The 22,459-nt window shown below is 42.1% G+C and overlaps 1 pseudogene across 1 annotated transcript in view; it reads right to left on the bottom strand.

Moving 5' to 3' along the window:
- LOC147734879 (brevican core protein-like) overlaps window positions 1–22,459 on the bottom strand; it is a 155,407-nt pseudogene that overhangs the window by 16,302 nt on the left and 116,646 nt on the right. Inside the window, exon 4 of the transcript XR_015307511.1 lies at window positions 16,672–16,812. The product of XR_015307511.1 is annotated as a brevican core protein-like (transcript). The remainder of the gene's footprint in view (window positions 1–16,671; window positions 16,813–22,459) is intronic.

Genomic DNA, 22,459 nt, shown 5'->3' on the forward strand with positions numbered 1-22,459 from the left:
TACCTTGACAACATATACTTACTTTACCTTCACAATAATCTGTTAGTCAACACTTTGGCATGTCTGTCCTCAGTATGCTGACATGCCAGCTTAAAACCTAGTAATAAGAGGATGGGGTCCCAGTAATCAAGGATCAGTTTACAAAGCGAAAAATAAATCAATCAAGAAACAAATCTGTCCACATTGTTTTAATCACAATGTGAATATATATACCAAATATATAAATTGTCAAAACGTAAAATGGTTTTCGTAGTGCCCCAAGTATAGTGGAGAGACAGGGAAGAGAGGAGTGATCCTGTGAGGAAGAAGTGAAGGGAAGGAGGAAAAAATTCTCTTGTGACAATTGAATTAGTAAATATACATCATTTGTCCGTACTACACAGTGTGTGTAGAGAAGGGGACCACAAGGTTCAAATTATTATTTCCACACAACAGCATACTCCACAAAGTTCAAATAATGAGAGCATTAAGGCATGGAGTTGATAGTACGAATAGTTGTCGACGTTTTGACCCTCTAGTGTGCAGGTAGATTTGCATCAGGACAGGGGTGGGGGACACCTATTTAATGTAAATATACTCTGGACCGGCTGGACTCCAATCCTTTCTTAACATCCACTTGATTTAATCTGCTCAATTAGCGCTATATATCCTTAATCAAATATGCGCTGATGATCAATTGATTTGATTAACCATTCGCATACTAATTATGTGTCGTACCAACACACTTGTTCTATTTATGTGGTACATTAATGACTCTGTCCCCTACCACTGTATGCTAGTATTGATGTGCCTTTCTCTCTGGATTAATATAGGGATTCATTTCCTAACAGTAATTTTTATATATATATTTACATTAAATAGGTGTCCCCCACCCCTGTCCTGATGAAGACCCCACAGCAAGGATAGCAAATCTACCTGCACACTAGAGGGTCGAAACGTCGACAACTATTCGTACTATCAACTCCATGCCTTAATGCTCTCATTATTTGAACTTTGTGGAGTATGCTGTTGTGTGGAAATAATAATTTGAACCTTGTGGTCCCCTTCTCTACACACACTGTGTAGTACGGACAAATGATGTATATTTACTAATTCAATTGTCACTAGAGAATTTTTTCCTCCTTCCCTTCACTTCTTCCTCACAGGATCACTCCTCTCTTCCCTGTCTCTCCACTATACTTGGGGCACTACGAAAACCATGTTTACGTTTTGACAATTTATATATTTGGTATATATATTCACATTGTGATTAAAACAATGTGGACAGATTTGTTTCTTGATTGATTTATTTTTCGCTTTGTAAACTGTTCCTTGATTACTGGGACCCCATCCTCTTATTACATTGATCACCCAGGTCCCAGTGACACTTCTGGGTCTAACCCCCTAATTATATCCCAGCTTAGAACCTAGGTCAGGTTCCTGAAAACTACTCCTCGATTTTGGAGAGGTTCATGATGAGGTTCATGATGAGGTTCATGATGCCTGAACCAGTTGCAGAGAAGAGCGGTTCTGCCCCACAGAAGAAAGGCTGGGACAGTGGAAAGTTTGTGGCTGACTTATACCAATTTAACTTATGCAATTCCAGAGGCTCTCTGTTAGGAATTATGAATACAACTATGAAAACTTTGTCGAGTATAATATTAAGGAATGATAGTGTATGTTTGAATTATTATTTGAGAGACCAGCACTTCTACAAGCTTTTTTTATGTTAAAACCGATTGGTCTGGCTAAAGGTCAAACTGAGAGAACAAGAAATAAAAAATCCTCACGAAGAGCACGGATTATGGAACACTCTTTTCCATGTAGGTTCCCTGTGGACAATAACCTGCTGATATTGGTGTGATCACAAAGAATTCTCCATGGTATTTCTGATCCAAGGCCTTTTTGAGGGCCTGATTGCACATTGTTTGACCTGCTGGATTTGTCCACAACGTTACCCACAGTAATTTTTCGGCATAATGTAAAACCGAGTATCTCACTATACAGATTTTTGGGCAGAAACTCCTGTTACCTGCCAAATAGGTATTAAGAAGGCACTCATATTAGGAACAACAAGGAAATGGGCTACTGTCCTAATTTCTGGGCTACTCACTAGAGGAGTCTGCTGCCTGGATAGCCAGAGCATTCAGCCACGCAATGTCACCCGTCTCAGGTGGGCTTTATTCCACATCACAGTCAGAGAACTACAGGTGAATCATTTGGAATCGCTAATCTCTGCACCCCCTGACATTTTCGCAGTACATAAGATAACATAAGAAAAACATGCATCTGTCTCACATAATGATTCTGCTGCATTCGGGAATGATGAAATAAGCAGACACAGAGGGCACAGAAAGAGGCAGGTTGCACAGAAACGCTACTGATATAGTATGTTTGCATACGTGTGTGTGTGTGTGTCTGTGTGGGTGAGGTAGTAGGCTTGCAGAGCTTGTTTTCTAAATATTTGTTTTGTGTGTACTTTATTTAGATAATCAAGTCCATTAAAGTGCCGACAAAATTATTTTAAAAGATGTACAGAATTGACACATTAAAATGGAGCGTAATTCCGACCGCAGGCAAGGGGTTAACTGCATTCAGCAGCATCTCCAGAATAAAAGGATCGATGCTAGTGGACCCGAGACTTTACTTTGGTGCAATATTATATTAGGGGTTAGATGTACGAGTCGCAAAATTCAATGACACTGTTTGCGATTCCCAATGGGAATTTTAATGAGACTGACGCAATTTGCCACCACATTGGGAATGGCTAGCACTTTTAGGGATGCTGTCCTACTGGGCTCAGAAGACGACCATGACTGGGACTGCATTTTCAATAAAGCAGTTTCTTTTGGAATGCAGCCTGTTTTCCTTAAAGTAAAACAGGATGCATTTAAAAAAGAAAGTTAAACTTTTCAGTTTCATTTTTTGAGGGCAGGCAGTGGTCCCAGGGACCCCTGCCTTATCTTAAAAAATATTTGCACACCCATTCACAAAGGGGAAGCGGTCCCCTGGGGACTCCTTTATGTTTGTGAATGGTTTCCCACCTACTTGTAGTAGGTGGTAAACTGCAAGTTTTTTGCGACCGCTAGTGCGGTCACAAAACACTAATACATGGCATTTGCACTCGTAAAAGGAAGGGACGCACTTGGCATGCCCCTTCCTAATAGCTAGCCGCTAACCATATTTGCCGACTCGCTAATGGGTTAGCCACTTGCAAAATAGGGTTAGTACATTGGCCAGACCTTTTTTTGTGGTTGCAAATGGCCAGAATACCCCTTTTCCACTGCAGTAAACGGTTGTACATCCGACCCAAAGTGCTGTGCTCTAAAAATGTAAAATGCTTATTCTAATACAGGCCTAACAATAAAGAGTATGCGTTTCGCCATTTATTAAGTAATTTGCTGTTAAAAATATTCTACGATCACAACAATCCTAAGGGACTATGAAATGTCAAAACTATCACCGGGACCAAAGACCTCTACTGGCCGCTGTGTTCAGGTTATTCAATATATTTTGACCTTTACAAATTCTACCAGCATGATTAAACTTTGAGAACTGATGATATAAACCAGCAAGAACAGGCCTCAGAACAATGTCACTCTAAACCTTGCCTACTCTGGGAACAGAAACTAAGAGCATTGATTGGAGTGAACAGTTGCTGGACATTGTGGGGCATATTATCAAGAAAGGGCGTTACATTATCACCGCTTTTATCTTCACGAAACTGCCGATAAAGAGACGATAATGGGCTTGATAATATGCTCTATAAATTCCAATCGAAGCCCATGTTAGATGTCAAGACATTTAACATGGTCTTCGATAGGAATTCAATAGAGCATATTATCAAGCCCATTATCACCGCTTTATCTGCAGTTTCCTGTCGATAAAAGCGGCGATAAATTAACACTGTGTTTCTGCTGGTGGTGCAGCAGGACAAGTTGTCACTTTAAAATAATCATTCAGTGATATTTTGGAACAAGTCATGATGAAGATGACAACCTTCCACTAAAGGCCTGACCGCTTTGTTCACACATGGTCCTTGTTCTACAAGTAGCAACATCACTAAGGAGGACAGATAACTGGAGAAGTGATTAGTGCGGAAAAGTTCCTTCATGCTTTGTCCTCTCTACTCAAGTTTTTAAATGGTTGGCTATTACTTCCAGATGGGCTTCATACAGGAGAAATTCATCAACTGTCACAATCAAAAGTAGCCCTTCATTGATCAGAGGGTGTCAAATAAACCTTCTTCATTCATTGGTTAAATAAGGGCGGATGCAAAGAAGGTGTGACTGGTTCTCCTAGGTCGTGCCGCATAAACAATCAAGAGATGGTTGGAGTGCCCAGGGTTGCAGAAAATCTAATGATTAAAACCATCCCATGTATAGCTGGCAAAACCTGGTTTTGGAAGAGGCAGAGAATGGTTGAGTGATGTACATTTGCATCCCACTTTGGTCATAGTGGTTATTTACCAGGTGAGGATACTTTCTTCTCATGAAACTCTGATGATCCCTCATGAAGGAATCCTTGTGAACCTCCTCATTTAGAACTGCCCCAAACTGCTGGTGTGACAGGTGTAGATTCCATAGAGTGGCAGCGCCTTTCAGTTCCAGGGCTTTGGTGAGGCAATTGACCAAAGATTAAGGGTCTGCGGCCAATTTAAGGACATTACTTCCAGCCAGATTAAATTCTTTGGAGTTCCAGTTTTGGCTGCTCGTGTTCAGTGCATGTACTTCAGGGGGCTAGCTTTCTGGAAAAAGTGTTGATCATTCGGTTTTAATTCCATCCTGATTTGAGCTGGTTAGGTGTTGTATAGCTGTTTAACAAGGATATAATGATAATGCTCTGTGCTTTGTTCAAGTAGGCACCTAATCCTCCTCGAAATGCTTCTGAGCCGCATGACAATGTAGGAATAAGTTTGACGTTAATTATCTTCATCATGGGTTCCAGAGTGGGCTGTTTTGTGGTTTTAAACATTATTTGGAAAGCAAATTGCAAAGATGCAGTTCATGGCCTCAGTGAGTTGAGATATTTAGGTGACCTCCTTTATCATTCAGCCAGCACCCAAGATATGTAAATCTGTTTGATTTGGCCAAGTGATGATTATTCAGAAACCAGGCACCTAGGGCCCGATTCACAGAATGAATTTAAGACTCAATCCTAAACTTACTACTATTTTGGTATTCACTGAATGTACTTACTACTTTTGGCATTCACAGAATGAACTTACTACTTTTGGTATTCACAGAAGTTAGGATTTTGTCCTAAGTCTGTCTTAAGTCCGTCTTAAGTCTGTCTTAAGTCTGTTTAAAGACAAAATCCTAACTTCTGTGAATACCAAAAGTAGTAAGTTCATTCTGTGAATGCCAAAATTAGTAAGTGCATTCTGTGAATAACAAAATAGTAGAAAGTTTAGGATTGAGTCTTAAGTTCATTCTGTGAATCGGGCCCCTACCTTTTTCCTTTTTCTACCAAATATTATGATGTTTGTTTTTTAGAAGTTTGTCAGCACATTTAAAGTACTGTGCTTGTGTAGTGTGTTGATCGATCTTTGTAGCCCCATCGCCATTTGACGTAAAAGTACTACATGTTCTGCATAGAGGAGTGTAGTTATTGGCTTATTCGCTAGTTTTGGTGCATGACTGACAATGGAGTCCAGTGCTGGTACCAGGTCACACACATGCAGATTCAAGAGTGCGAAGGCTGGTATGCACCCTTGTTTGATGCTGGGTTCATTTTTTATTGTAATTGAGATTGAAGTAATATTCCCTAGTTTTACTCTCGCCCACATATCAGAGTACAAAAATTGAGCGTCACTTAAAAGTGGTGCTGGTATTGGCCAGGCTCTGAATTTGGGCCAAAGCAACTGGCAGTTTCTGTGATCAAGGGCCATGTTTTAATCTATAAAATAGTATTAAAGAAGCTTGCCTTTCCTTATTTGTTTTACAACAAGCATCATGATGGCTACTAGGTTATCAGATGCGCCAAGTAAGCTCCACAGCCGGTTTGGTTGAAGGGTATCCGATTCCTAGAATTTGCCCACGGGTCATGATCTTTCAAGAGGAGCGAGGCAAAATATTTGGCATCGACATCCAGAAGGATAGGACTTTTTTTAGGTTGAACTTAGCGGAGCGAGCATGCGCTGCTCTAAGAGATGACCTTTAGAAATTGGTCACCGCTTTTCCACACACTCGTGCATGTGGCGAGATCCACCTTGAGGGATGAGCAACGGCGAGTGCAGGGTCCATCTGTATGTAATCTGGGACACGTGTGTGTTTGTTTACATTAGGCTGCTCGCGGTCGCATTTTCGGCTTGACATCCTGGCTATTTCACTTTTGTTTGCGGCTGCGCGGCCCCGCGGCCACGCTTGCTTTATTAGTTGGTATCCACTGCTCCTCTCAACACAATTCACATGGGCATTCTATAGGACATGCAAACTGTCCCTAATGTAAGCCAGATAGCCGCTTCAAAAAAGCTACTTTTCATCATGCAACATTCTGTATCATTAGCCTTTGTTTCCCATCCACACGAGACGCAGCTTTTAGGGAGTGCAGAATTGCGCATAGAAGGTCATTGTGCCACTCGAATGCGGTGACATACTTTCCTTTGCCACCTTCTACTACTGTCTCTAACCCTTTCCATGTGTCCGAGTGTACGCAGGTGGCATGTTGCTGGTGTACAGACTTTATGCTTTGGAATAAGCACACTGCACCCCAAATGAGGCCTCCTTTGACCACAGGTCATCAGGCATCCTTCAAAGGACTGTTGCTTTGTGTGCGTTCCTCTGCGTCATTCCTCTGAGATATCAATGTCCTTCCTTCCGGTTTCCTGGGTAACTCTGATAAAGCATACATTCCGAAGCAGAGCCTTTAGCATTGGGGCATAAAATGATGAGAAAATGATGGATTGTGAGGATAGTAAGCGGGCAGCATCTCATAATTGTGTCCTGCATTAGGTTTTCATTCGTCAGCGTTTTTGTTGATCTGAGCAGTTCATAGCAACATTGCAAACTGAACGTGTTAGTCGTGTTCCTCCCATCTGTCATTTTGAAAGGACAGCATTCCTTCATCCCTCGTCATACATATTTAATTTTCCTCTGTCATTCTTGTCAGACGTATCCCTGCTGTTTCGCGCGGGATCTCAGCTCCAGATGAGTTTTCATCATGCCCCAGCCACTTCCTTCTGATTTATACACCCCTGTGGAACTTTTATTCCCACCACGTCTCTCCGCCCTCGCGAGGGTTGGCTGTGGCCTCTGGCTCCTGAAGTGCACTCAGTACATACTGTTAACATGCTGTTGGATTTCTGTGCAGTCGCAATGGCGGGCTTGTTTCATGGATGGGGACCTGCTCCGTAAAGATGGCTTTGTTGGACCAGAAGCACGTCCCAAAGATAGAAGCAGTCATAGGTGGAGTGGGCCTTCCCATGGCTGCTTTATATGGTCAGATCTGCTTGTACAGTCATAATAAAAGACATCGCACTGACGGGATCAATGCGCAGCATTGTTATTAATGTGGTTCTTCACTCAATTGAGAATGAATAAACTCATGCAAATCTGACTTCTAACCTGGTGTTTTTCTCTTGCTCACCTGTTCACTGATTGCTAACAGTTCCTTAACAGTAGATGTGTATCCCTCCATACCAAAAGAATATGCCGCTCACATTCTGCTTAATAACAGTAGTATATTTCACCTGCCTCTCATCAAATATAGTGACAATCGTTGCAGTGCCCAATGACATAGTTGTAATCAGTAACAATAACTCAAACTTTAGGCAAGTTCTGCAACTCCTGGTTTTAGATCTACCATATATACCCTCCACACCGTGCTTAATTTGTCTTTGTTTTCACTTACAAGACTATGATATTCTTCATCTCCCGGTGACCCACAGGTTTATCCTTGTGGTTCTCTAAATTGCCTCTACATCTCATTTGACTATGAACTCTCCACCCTCCTACGCACTCAAGGTCCTTTGAAGCAGGTCCCCCAACATAGCTTACACACATGGGCAAAGCTAATAGCTCTGGTTAAACACTTAGATTATCCCAAAGGCGAGATCTATTGGCTATGCCAATGCTTGTTTATAGATGGGATGCAAAACCGGGATGGATTTGGTAACCATACATGTTATAAAGAGATTTTCCTGTGATGTGGAACAAAACTCTGCATCCTGTTTCTAGACTGACGCTGGAATACCGTTGGGGGCCAGGGGCTTCGTCCGCTCTGCTTTTATGGATCAGTTTACACAAGAAATGTCTGATCCTGTGCGCAGGCGGTGGATGATGATCCAAAACTCTTTTGGGCTTTTGGTATAACAGGCCTGGAAAAGTTCAATCAGAAGCGAATATTAATAGTTTTCTTTTGCTTGCCAAATTTTTTTGTTGATGTGTGCGTGCGTATGCATGTGTGTGTGGGTATGTGTGTGTGCATGTGTGTGTATGTGGTGTGTGTGTGGTGAGTGTGTGTTGTGTATGTGTGTGGTGTGTGTGGGGTTGTGTGTGGTGTGTAAGGGGTTGTGTGTGTTTGTGGTGTGTGTGGGGTTGGGTGTGAGGTTGTGTGTGGTGTGAGTGTGGCGTGTGTGGGTGTGGGTGTGGTTGTGTGTGTGGGTGTGGTTGTGTGTGTGGGTGTGGTGTGTGTGTGTATGTGTAGGGTTGTGTGTGGGGGGTTTTGTGTGTGGATGTGTGTGGGATTGTGTGGTTGTGTGTGTGGGGTATTGTGGTTGTGTGTGTGGGGTTGTGTGTGTGTGGGGTTGTATGTGTGGAGTTGTGTGAGTGTGTGGGGGGTTGTGTGTGTGGTGTTGTGTGTGGGTGTGTGTGGCTGTGTGGGGTTGTGTGTGTGGGGGGGGGTTGTGTGTGTTGGGGAAGTTGTGTGTGTGGGGTTGTGTGTGTGTAGTTGTGTGGCTGGTTGTGTGTATTGGGTTGTGTGTGGGTGTGTATGGGGGGGTTGTGTGTTGGGGGGGTTGTGTGTGGGGGGTTGTGTGTAGGGGGATTGTGTCTGTGTTGTTTTGTGTGTTCATGTGGTTGGGTGTGGGGTTTCGGTGTGTTTATGGGGTTGTGTGTGGGTGTGTGGGGTTGGGTGTGTGGGGTTGTGTGTGTGTGTGGGTGGTTGTGTGTGGTGTTGGTTGGGTTGTATGTGTTTGTAGTGGGTTGTGTGTGTGTGTTTTGTGTGTTTTGTGTGGTTGTGTGTGGGGTTGGGTGTGTGTATGGGGTTGTGTGTGTGAGGGTTGTGTATGTGTGGGGTTGTGTGTGTGGGTGTGTGTGTTTGTGGTTGTGTGTGTGAGTGTGGGGTGATGTGTGTGTGGGGTGTGTGTGTGTGGGGTTGTGAGTGTGTGTGGCGTTGTGTGTGGAGTTGGTGGTTCTGTGTGTGTGGGGGGGTTGTGTGTGTGGGTGGTTGTGTGTGGTGTGTGTTGGGTTGTGTGTGTTTGTAGTGTGGGTGTTGGGTTGTGTGTGGTGTGTGGGTGTGGGTGTGTGGGTGTGGGTGTGTGTGTGGGTGTGTGTGCATGTGTGGGTGCATGTATGTGTGTGTGTGTGCATGTGCATGTATGTGTGTGCATGTGTGTGTGCATGTGTGTGTGGGTGTGGGTGAAAATAAAACATAGATAGAGAGAGAGACTGAGAGACATGTAAATAATTTGTGTACATGTTTATGAGAGAGAAAGAAAGAGAATAAAAGTAAAACCATAAAAGGGGGATTGGGAAAACAAGGCAGGGCAAGCAATTGAGAGAGTCATAGGGGCGGATTCATAGAACTAATCTGAGATAATATCCTAAACTTACTACTGAAAGTCTTAAAGTTGGGATTTTGTCTCAGTTTAGTAGTAGTAAAGTTAGGAGTCCTAACTTTACTATGCCTTCCGTGAATACCAAAAGTAGTAAGTTTAGGATTTTATCTCAGATAACTGGATGTACTTTAGTATCATATATCGCCAATAAATTATTCAGGGATGTGGAATTTATTAAAATAGCTACTTGTCCATGGGGCAGGTTGCTTCATAAATCTACTTGTCCTGTAACAAAATCCACTTGTCCCTTTGGTGCCATGTAGTGCGGCGAAAAATTATGGCAGCAATCTCATTACATAAGAGCTCTTATATAGCCTCTCTGATTATGCCAGGGCTCATACCATGGTAGTGTTTGAATACTAGCAATCCCTTTATGTTGCCATGTTTCGGCAGATCTACATACTGGGACTGAAGGTAGTGGTAAGCAATAGTTTCAGAGTTGGAATGCCCTTTTGCGTCTGTGCAAACCTACTAACCTGCATGTTTAAGGGTTTTCAACAACTCTTCTCTAATCTTTTCCCATACTGAGAAATGTTGGAAATGTACTCCTGATAATGACCTACTAACCTGCATGTTTAAGGGGTTTCAACAACTCTTCTCTAATCTTTTCCCATACTGAGAAATGTTGGAAATGTACTCCTGATAATGGCAGACGGAAACCTTCTTCCAGAGTTAGGAAAAAAGTGGTTGGAGGGAAAATGAACTTGCAAACACTAAGGTTTTCGAATGAGCAAATCTATACATGCATATATTGCTCATGCTAAAATGCAGTTCACAAATATTTTCTAGGAGTACAATTTCTTGTCCTACTTCTGTAAATTCTTGTGAACCATATAGCTACATTCTGGAATAAGGGTCTACACCATGCACTATAGACCCTCACATCACCCCTAGTCGAATCGAATGAGAGAGTATACTAGCTAAAGTTTTTAGTTCTCCTTGGGGAACTTTGTGCACCGTTTGTTGCTTACTGCTAACCATATAGCTAAACCTAATGCAAGTACATATACCACAGGTGAACTTTTGAGACTTTCTTTTATAATCAGGCTCCTAATTTTGTTTGGCCTTAACCATGACCTTTTGGGTTTATTGAAATTTTCTCTCTTTCTCCTCTGTATGGGCTGGCTTCACTGTGACTGACAGCATTCTACTCTTTCACGAGGAGCATATCGGCACACAACATAGTTTTGTTCTGTGCCAATAACTAATTTGGCAGTGTGTGCTTTTTGAGACCAAAAACAATTTTTGCTTTTGGCAATGCTTGTTATAATGGTGAGGGCCCGGCAGCTCTCACATCAATAACGTTTTACAAAAACCATGCCAAAACAAGTCACGCATTGCTAAAACTAAAACACTGACCACAAATTTCAGACCTACTGGCTTTGCCAATGCTTGTTTATTTTTATGTTTTCCATAATCCTATTGATACTGGTTACTCTGATTTTCCAATATGAAAATATTTGGGAATTACTAGCATGCATCAACACATTTTACTAACTGATGCTGCAAAGAAATGGTAACTGAAATCTGACAGTAGTTTAGCAAAATGTTTTTTCCCTACTTTCATTTAGGAAAATTTTATAATGATAGCTAAGAATCATTAATCTTGCTTTCAAGCTTCTGCAAATATTTGCATCTAATCATAGAGCATTCTGGGGGCATTATGCATAGCCTCATATTGCTAAACTTTGAAACCGTGTATATACATTTTTATACTGGAACCACTGTCAGTAGTGCAATCAGAATTTACATTTACTTAGAGCGCTCACCCGAATAATAAAGGCTTTAAATTAATGAACCATAAATACAAATTTGAACAGCATTAACATATGCACATAAATATTAACCTAACTGCAGGCAGTGCCCTTCCCAGACCTTTAATGTGGTACTGCAAACTGGCAGGCAAAGGTTTTGTGCTGCAGGGGGCGGGGCCTACTTGTCCCAAGGACAAAATACACATTAAAACTTGTTGCCCTTGACCCCAAACAATATGGCCAGGGCGTCGGGCTATAGGAATTCCACATCCCTGTTATTATACTGCTGAAAGTCGTTCATTTTTGATGGACCTGTGTTCAGTATACTATACAGGAATTTCCTACAGTAAAATGTATGGTAAACTTTGTGTCCTTTCAGAGCATTATTTAACCTCTCTGGAAAAACTCACACTTTCAATCTAAAGTGATGACATACAATAAAGGTAAGGTACGGGAGAAGATGGTTGGCTCATGTTGCTTTATTTTGCTGCAACCCATCCTCGGTGTCTTTACCCACCCCGTGTAGCCATTTTCACATCCCCTTTGCCCCACACATCCCCAGTGTTTCACATCACTCACTCGAGGTCTGGCGACTCCAAACGAATGGCTAAGCTTGGAGCTCCATCTAGGAGCCACAATTAGTTATGAAGGCTACTTTCTTTTGTTTCAAGCCGGATTTTCTACAGGACCTTGGATCTACATGACCGGTTGCTTATTGTCAAGCTTGGAGCTCCATCTTGTGGACACAATTTGAATCTGAAAGGTATCTTGTAAATCTGACTTCTGATGCAGGAACGTTGATCTACATTACATGTGTGTCTATGATTTTCTTTTAGGTACTCTTCTCCAACTTCCTATTTACGCCTTGAGTATCTATAGGCTATCTTGTAAGACTGACTTTTGCTGCAGGTACTTGAAACTACATTATATGAGTGTCTTTAGTTGTTATGCACTTTCTACAACATCGTACTTCCTTCTTGTGAAAGTGACTTACTGCCTGGGTTTAATTTACACTACCCACCTCACTAGGGCCCCTCACACTTTGTTACGCTGCTCACCTCGCCAGTCTCTGACTGTAGTAGCACTCCTGTGTCTTGTACCCTCAACTGGACACCAACCACGATCATGCTGATTACAATGCTCCACCATAAACCTCTCGACACAGCACAGGTCAGATATGGGCCCAACTTCTGGACTACCGATTATCCTATAAATGTGAAGAAGAATCTCAAACACAAACTTCTAATACAATACCCTGAAACTCTAATTGCAGATACCTACAACAATTTGGCCAACGGCTCCATGAAATCAAATTTTGGATTCTATTCTAAACGGCCATCAAAATGGAGAAACAGCTCCGTCTCCTCCTGCAAGTAACCAAGATCATCAAAATACCTTACGGAACTGAACTTACGAGATCCCCCTCCTCTTCTTTTAAAGGTGAAATGGATATATCCATTTTCAATAGAGGTAACATCCTTATAAAAGCGACCAACCCTCACCTCTCCTTATTTGACCATCACTTTCCGTCACTTTTCAAACCGCTAGCTCCGCAGGGAGATCTGATTCAGTTGCCTTCTTCCCCACGACCTCCTTCTTCCGCAACCAACGGGACCATGCTAAAAACAGACCTGGGGACCTCTTTAACATTGTTAAACAACAAACTCCATCAGCGACCAACCCTCACCTCTCCTTATTTGACCATCACTTTCCGTCACTTTTCAAACTGCTAGCTCCGCAGGGAGATCTGATTCAGTTGCCTTCTCCCCACGGCCTCCTTCTTCCGCAACCAACTGGACCATGCTAAAAACAGACCTAGGGAGCTCTTTAACATTGTTAAACAACAAACCACATCAGAACGTTGTGAAGAAATCGCTAGCTTTTTCGCTGACAAAGTCGCAAAAATTAAGCAAACCTTCTTGCAAGTCTCCTCTACTCACTCCATCTTTCCCACCTTCGCCATCCCACCTCCCAAAACAGCTGATCTAGCTCCAGAGCCTGTTTTGGACCAAACAACCACGATAATAGCCAACGCTACATGAATCTCGCCAAATTGATAAACAGCGCCAACTGGTCGGACTTCAAACCCTTGACTGAAAAGGAAGTCTTCAATATAATCATGAAGCTAAAGCCAATGACCCATGCCAATGATCCCCTCCCATCCATGATGGTGAAAAGTCTCAACCTCTTCATCGCCCCATTCTGCACTCTCATCATTAACACATCTCTCACCATGGGTTGTGTGATGATTTTGCTCCTACTAGGACAAATCACACCTATCCCCAAAAATACCAGGGCTGATCTCAACGATCTCAACAACCTCAGACCTATCTCCAACTTCCGGTTCCTTGCCCAGACTTTGGAAAAATGTGTCTTATAGCAACTTAATCATCATATACAAAAATTCTCCTTCCTTGACTAAGGCTGTAGTACTGAAACCGCCATGCTGAACCTATCGGATGACATCCACAGAGACTTAGATGAGAGTGACATCTGCCTACTTATTCTACTTGACCTATCAGCAGCATTTGATACGGTCAATCACTCAGCCCTACGTGGCGTTTCAGTTTCAATGACACTGTACTAAAATGGTTCTCTTACTTCCTTCTACACCGCTCGCAACAAATCAAAATCAACTCTTGCCTGTCTAAACCCACTCGGATCAATGTTTGCATGCCTCCAGGCTCAAATCTATCCCCCTCCCTTTTAAATCTCTTTATGGAACCACCCAACTTTACTACAAAATAAAATTACGCAGTGGCATTCAACATCTTAATGACACATTGAACAAATTACAATCCTGATTTCACACAAATCACTTAAAGCTGAACCCCATCAAGAAAGAAGGTATTCTTTTCTTCCCTTAAAGTAACCAGCTTTCAATACACGAATAGCTCATCAACCTAAATGCTTTAAAGTGCTATCTTAATTTATCAAACTGTGCAAAATCCCTTGACTTCGTCCTGGACAATAAAATGTCAATGAAAGAGGACATCAAGAATACAGCAAAAGGAGCACTGTACACACTCAAAAACCTCAAGAAACTTAAACCATTTATTCCTGCAGATGATTTAAAAAATGTGGTGCAATCTCTGGTCCTCTCCAAACTAGACTATGGTAATCCCACTCTCATTGGGATGCCTAAAACTCACCTCGCCCCCTGAGATCTGTTCTTAACATGGCAGCCCGACTCATCTCAGACGTTAAACGGTTTGAGCAAATCACTCCTGTATTCAAGAGCCTCAACTAGCTTCCTACACCTAACTACTTCAAAAACAAGCTGACGAAAGCAGGAACCACAAGATCATTGAGAAGCTCCAATACTCTTCTGCCCCCACCTCTCATTCTAAAAAAAAGACAGCAACCAAGTTGCGCTCTTTTTCTGGAAATGCTCCAAGAATGTGGAACTCCCTACCATGTGACCGTCGATGCAAGCCTTCCCTTGCTTCAAGAGAAACCTGAAACTCCTACTCCTTTAGCCCCTAGTCTACGAATCTCAGTAAAATATCGCTTTATTAGACCTAGACCCTCTGTCTGATGTTCGGTTCCCTCTTTCTTTATTGTGCTTCTCTGACTTTTAGTTCCTCTCGAATTGTGTCTCTACTGTTGGTCACTCAACTTGCACCTTTGATGGGAACCATGTGTCTGTTGAACTACTGTCTCATATGTTCATTGCGTGCCTGCATTTACTGTTTCTTATCATGACCTTGTAAAGCATTCTGACACCTACGGGGCTAGCTAGAGCTATATAAAACTTATATAAATAAAATAAATTGGGAAACATCTGTCTTAAGTAAAATACACTTTAGGTCAGATGTACACCATTCTGGTTGCAAATAAAGACCCAATTTGCAACCATTGTTGCGACCAGAAACTTAATTTGCAAACTGACCTATCTACTATTAAGCAGGATCACAAAATAAGGAACTGGAGTAAGTTGCAGATGGATCTACCTCTTTAATATTTGTAAGGTGGGTTTCAAATGTCAGCTCCCTGCCATTGGTGATCTGTAAGGGTCAGCAGACCACCAAGCAGCCCAATTGCCATAATGGAAATATGGATGCTTTAATATGAGAGTCAGTAACATTTCACTGGTTTGTGACCAGAAATGCAGTTGCACACCATTGATACATATGGTATGTGATGTGATGTGATGTGAAAGGCATTTATAAAGTGCAGCATACACTATACAGTTTCTTGGCGCTGTGGCAGAGAAGGACGGTGGGCATGGATTCATAATTTGGAAGGGACGTGCACAGTTGCCTCTTTCAAATCCATGCACAACCCATTAAAGGAGTTGATAAGACTGAGTCCTAAAATCGATCAAGTATTTAAGAAATACCATTTTGTTGTCCAATTAAATGGATTCAACTGTTTGAGACTGCAACATAGCTTAGTACATCTAGCCTTTGTTTCATAACTGCCACTGCAAGAGTGGTCAGGCCTTTCTGCATGAGAAATAAGCCCGGGCGGTAAGCTATGCTCCGCCAGCATAGTTTATGTAGTTTTGCCTACTCTGTGTTCTGTTGAGAACACGGAGTTTAGGCAAATCTACAACTCCATCGCGGTGTGTAGTTATTCGGCCCCTCCACCCTCCTACAGTAATTATAAAGTAATTTAAAAGGCACTTAACCTGCCGCGGCTGCTTCCTTCTTGCCATGGATGCTCCCCTTCCTCCTCCTCGCCGTCCTTTTTCACGGATAACCCCTACGTTGTACGTCCTGTGAGTGTGCATGTGAAGAAGGACTGTGGGGACGAGGAAGGAGAGCAGCCATGGCAGGTAAGTGCCTTTTTTATTACTTTATAATTACTTTGGGAGGGGTAAGGCACGTAGTGGAGCAGAGAGAAGTTCCACTGAGTTGTTTTCCAACTCCGTGGATCTTCGTGTAGAGGCGCTCCGCCTGCTCCGCCCAAGGTTAATGAGAACCTTGATCAAAGAGGTCATTGAACATCGCTGGTAATATTTGCATTCTAATGGATGGATACCATACAGTCTGGCTAAGGCGAGAGTGAGCTTATAGACAAAGAGACTACATTACCAATAGGGATGAAGTATCAAGCATAACATAGAAAACTGTATTTGTTAGACATTTGAAATGTGCATAAAGATTGGCACACAACAAACTAATACTCATATCAAGGAGAATGAAAGACACTCACCTTGAAGCTGTCATGTATTCCTATCCACTAGGCGCCTTTGTTGAAAGGATCGGCTGGTTTTCCCATCAGAACAAATACAAAATCATTTTCTTCTTGGCTGTGAATGGAGGCCAAGTGAGAATTGTAGGAGAGACAGGTTGACTTGAAAAGACAAACAAAATGTACATCAGATTAAACACAGGGAATGGCACCTGATTCTATAATGTGGTGTTATGTTATAATACAATGATAATTCTTGACTTTATTATTCAGCCAGAAAGACAGATGTGCTGCGTTGCGTGGGAGAGTGAGAGGAGAAGCAGCATCATATTAATGAAGACTTGGTGCTCTCTTCCAAAAGCTCTGATGAACTTGTAGGCAGCCAAGCACCTCATATACACTTTTGCATCATAATGCAAAGCTCTGTGTGAGATGTCTAACATAGATTTTGTACTGCAAGGGTACTTTCACAGTACAAAATGCTACACTTTGACATACTTTGCATAAGTGCTATATAGTACAGCACAAACAGACATTTTGAAAAGTGTGGAGGTAAACATTGTTTCTTCTACTTTGTATCAAAAACCATGATTGGTTGTGTGGGAATGCTCATGCGGCAGCCATTGGATGCCTTCTTGATGCAAAGTAACGCAAAGTAGTGCAAAGCTTTGCTTCATGTTTCTTTTAGGCAAATTTCCAGGACAAAATAAGTTTTGCACTGAAAAGTAAATACCTCAACACTTTGCCCTCATGTGCTTCACTGTTGGATACTTTTCACTGGTACACAATTACGTATTAAAAGCCATCACAACACCTTTCAGGACAAAGTCTTTGCAGTAAAGATATGGAAGCGGATAACCACATGTAGACATATCATAATGATACAAGAGGCCTGGGCTTTCTTCTTAAACATAGAGAGATGGTATGTGAATACTCAACACTGATTGTATATGGCTTCTTTGATTTTCAATATCTTACAAATCACAAACAGTGGACCTTGCAGAGTACACAATGCACTACCACTGTGTAGCAATACTGATAGCTACTGGATTTTATTGGTAAGAGATTACAAAATGCAAGATACCTATTCCATCTTAAGTCATGTTACTAAACATCTAGTTCAAGAGGACTGGAATATGCTTTCCAAACCTTACCATGAAGAAAGTGGCAGGGCTTTTTATTAACATTATGTCTGCCACCCGGCTGACACCAGCATGAGGCTGGGTTGCGCAGAGAACTAATTTCTTGCCCACAATGAAGTTGGTGGTAGAAAGAATAAACAATCAACAAATAAAGGACAACTGAAATGTAGGCTATGAATCCTTGTTTCTCCTCAAATGTTCCTCTTTGGAAGAGTGTGTTCTGCACCAGCTTCCAAGATCTAAGCAGTGGGTGTTGTTATCAAACGTGCAGCAGGTGTCTGGCACCGGGGCCCAACGGTGGCTGTATTTGACTACCCAACTGAGGCAAAGTTTCCATTTTCCTTCCTTTAAGTGGGGTTTATGATTCTCTTGCTATGCCACTGGTCTCTATAGAGACAATCGCTCCTATGCCTGATGCTGACCCTGGCCATGCACATTTTAGGCTATTGCGCAGTCTTAGCCTCAATGTGCTGAGCAGCGAAGCATGTGAGGCATCGCGTCTCTGTAGGTATCATGCCTGAATGCATGGCACCTCATCAAGGAATGCAGGCAGCTGCAGTGCAAAGCGCACATCTTGGCCGAGATGGAGAGCTCTTTAGTAGTTCTTCATCAGATGTGAGCACAGAACAGCAGCAGGAAGCCACCTATTGTTATTGGCACACAAATACATTTGTTGTGCTGAGGTGCGTGCGTGTTTGTGGCAGGAAACCCCTAAGATTGCTAGGGTGTGTGACTCTTGCATCCATGAACAAAGTCCAGGCAATGAGATACCTGGACACTGTGAGTTGGTTCAACGAAAGGGGGAATTACACCTGAACATACTAGTCGAAGTGACATGAGCATTGGTCCCCACTGTATTCAGTGTGTGTGGGTTTTTACAGCTTTTAAAACAAACCCCGTAAGGTATATACTTTGAATGTCCTTATGTATTGTACTTATGTAGGGATATTGCATGAGTGACTATAGGTTGGGCAGGGGTGCTTCTGTGAGCGGTGAGTGCAGAGACATCCCCAGCACAGTCAATATGAATTGAGCGATATGAGATATGTGATTGGAGAAGCCTTGTTCTTCCACATGCCAACAGGAACAGTGCCAGCAGGTCAGATGATAGGCCAGTTCATTGAGGCTGCTGAGGTACAAGTACTGCTGTAGGTCTGCACGTTTCTAGATGAATGCGTTACTAGTCCCCCAGTGTTTTGGGATTAGGATGTGACATGGAAGAGTACACTAATCCAGTGCTCAGGGCTCTGGGAAAGGGTCTCCCATTCTCTTGCGCATTAATGATGAATCTGTTGTGGAATTTGTAATTTGTAGATATTTAGAAAAATGTTTAGATAGGAGGCTGGATAGGGTCCCTGAAAGTGGATACTAGCAGTCAACTGAGAGTGCAATGCTGGGTGCCCCTTTGGGGGGGGGGGATACAGGCAGTGTGAAAAAGCACTGGGGAGGCAGAATAGTATGGGAGATAGAGGTTCATTTGTAGATATTGTGAGCATCATTTGTATCTACTCTGCTGCTCCAACAGGAGAGTGCTGCATAGTCAGTGTGGAGGAAGTTCAGAGCTCGGCACTTCTTATTATCCATGTGGGGGGAGGGAGGGCTGTAATTGTTTCCTTTTATTTCTTCATTTATTCAGGCTTTGTCCCACAGAAATGTGTGTTGCAAACTGATAAGTTGCCTTGTGTGAGTAGGTCCTTTTGTTTTGTAGAGAGCCAAGTTTTATTAGATCGCTATCTGGGAACCACCTTTCCAGAAGTATGGGGTTAGGCAGTGAATGTTACTAGTATCCCCCATGTTTCTGTGACATGAAAACCTATTTAGTGGGTTTATTGACTAGAATTGCGCAAGGCATAGGTAATTTAAAAAAAAAAAAATCCTTATCTTTATTAAAAATGTCACTTCACCATTGAATTGGATTTTTAATACCTATAACTACAGTTGTATAATCATTTTTGTGGCAGGTCCCATTCCTAAAATATAGTATTAAGATTGTATTTTGAACTCAGGTTTACTAAATAGGACAGCTAGTCCTGCCATGGTGAAAAAAGTGAAACATTGTGTTTGGGTGATAGTCACTGTAATTACATATTAGCCTTACATTTCTACATGTTCTACTTTTAAATACCACAAACCCCACCTTGTGAGCACCAAAGTCTACCCATGACCTATTCATATTTAAAAGAAGAGTTTTTACCTGTCAAGAGTTTATGTTGACAGGTTGAAATGCAGTTTTTACAGTTTCTACAGTCAGGCTACACTCGTAGCCCTAAGGCCATGTTTGCACTGCCACTGTAGTGGGCGGCACAATAGGTGCTGCAGCCCACTAGTGGTATTTAACTTCCAGACCCTAGGTACACTGTGTACCATATATTCTGAACTTATAGTCAAGTTAACTATGCCTAGTGACCACGCAGAAAATGTGGATTTCCTACAAATATTTATAACATAACATTCCATGTGTATTAATAAAACACTCATTCACCCGGAAGCGTATCTTGGTGCTGAACACCAGATGATTATTATTCCCAAGCTCAATTGTACTAATTTTATCAACCTAAAAAAAGGGAAAGGTTAGCGTAACCTGCCAAGATTTGTACTTATAGCCATGAGGTCAACTATAGATCTCTGGAGTGGATGCGTTAGTCCATGGAGCCACTATGACCTATTCTCTGTGCTGAGTAAATGTTTAATTTTGGACAACCCTTAACATGATTATCATGGTCAGTACTCTACATTCCAGCAGTAGATCAACATAAATATTGACAGGGAGACCTTTCAATAATAAAATTACAATTTTTTTTATTTACCAATCCAAGTGGCATCCTCCATCTTGGATCTGTCAGTAAAAAAGGAAGGCAAATGTCCCACTCATCATTCCACTAGTGCTTGCATATGGTATTACACATAAGCGTGCAGTTGAAGTGATGCTATCATCAGCGGCGGTTGCATCATTGTATCTTTTATTGTTGCTACTGTACAGCATCAATATTTTGCACACTGCCGACACTGTGCGGCATCATGAAAAGGCATTAGCAAAGCCACTAGGCCACAAACTTTAGACCCATTGGCTTTGCCATAGCTTGTTTCTTGTATATGTCTATTTATTCCTTTCCTGCTCCTCTTTTTTTTACATTTTTGAAGCCCCTCTGATAGTCCTGCAGGGCCATCTGATTTCCACTCTTTATCTGATTTCCACTCATTACATCTGCGGTGTGTTGAATCCTCTGTGGGCGCTATTTCTAAGCTTGGCAGCCTTCATGTAATGATATTGTTCACAGTATACCATTATTTTACCATTTCAAGATAGCCACCATATACAGAAGCATTGAGTTAGCCACTTTGGATTAGTACAGCAGGGATTCACAACATTATTTAGCAATCGAAGATGTAAAGACATTGTGATGTTTAGCGATTTACTGTTAAGCCTGCCAGCCTTTAGGCGGTCTTCCCCAAAGGTTTTTGACTTCACCCCTCCCATTTTTGCTGAATTTATTTTTGTTGGCCTTAGGAACTAGAGCACTTTACCACTGCTAACCAGTGCTAACATGCTTGTTCTCCCTCCCGTCAACATGGTAAAATTAGTTTATAACCAATTGGCACTTTAAATTTACTTATACATCCTTAGTAAAGTGGCCTGTGAATTAAAGGCTACTAGTGAGCCTGCAGTGCTTATTGTGCCACCCACTTAAGTAATTCCTTAAAGCATGTCTCAAGTCTGCTTCTGCAACCTGTGTGGGCAGCATTTACCTTCCAATTCAACCTGGCAAATTAGACATTTTTCCAGGTCTAAATCTTCCTATTTAATGCATATAAGTCACCTCTAGGGAAGGCCCTAAACTGTTTTTTCAATACTGCAAGGCCTGCTTCTCCCATAGGATAACGTTTGCTTAATTTATTAGATTTAATAAGTGATTAGGTTCAATTGCAATCAGGTAGCGTCGGTGAGTCTGTTATCTTAAGAATTGTAATCCAAAACACTTTTTAATGGTAAAGTTGGATTTCAAAGTCACAACTCCGAAAATGCCACTTTTAGAAAGTTGGCAGTTTCTTGTCCTAAACATTTGGTCCCTGCAGGCTGTATCCTGGGTCACATGACTACGTGTTGCTGGCAGCTAGTCTTTGTTTATTGCTCCCAAACAGTGATAGAAAGGAGGAATAGGTGTTAGCAGGATTGGTCATTACTGTAGGGATGAGGGGAGGAGCAGTCAACTAGCACACTTGCACATCACAAAGGTTCTGCCCAGCGCACTCAGAAACGGTTTAAAACTCATCTTTTGTGTCCCAAAACAAGCTGGGGCCATGGCAGGAAGGAAGGAAACTTTAAACACCTTAGTGGATGGGAACCTCATACTTCAAATCTGACACCAACTGTAAATACCCTCAGATTCAACTCTTCAGTAAACATCTGGACCTGTAGAAGACTCAAAAGAGGAACTGCTGTACTACTCTGCTGCAAGAAGGACTGCTACTCTGATGCCCAGTTAATCTGCTGCCCTGCTGCCTGAGTGAGTAGGACTGGAACTGCATCTTGACTACCAAGACCATCAGAGTCACTCCAATGGATAGTTGGCTGGCATCCTGGTCAGAGCCTCAACGCCGGAAAAGGCTTCAACCGCCTTGAACCCTGCACTTGGAGTCTGCCTGCTGTAAGTCATGTCCTTTGAGTG

The sequence above is a fragment of the Lissotriton vulgaris genome, chromosome 1_2 (assembly GCF_964263255.1).
Source record: "Lissotriton vulgaris chromosome 1_2, aLisVul1.2, whole genome shotgun sequence".
Classification (NCBI taxonomy): Eukaryota; Metazoa; Chordata; class Amphibia; order Caudata; family Salamandridae; genus Lissotriton; species Lissotriton vulgaris.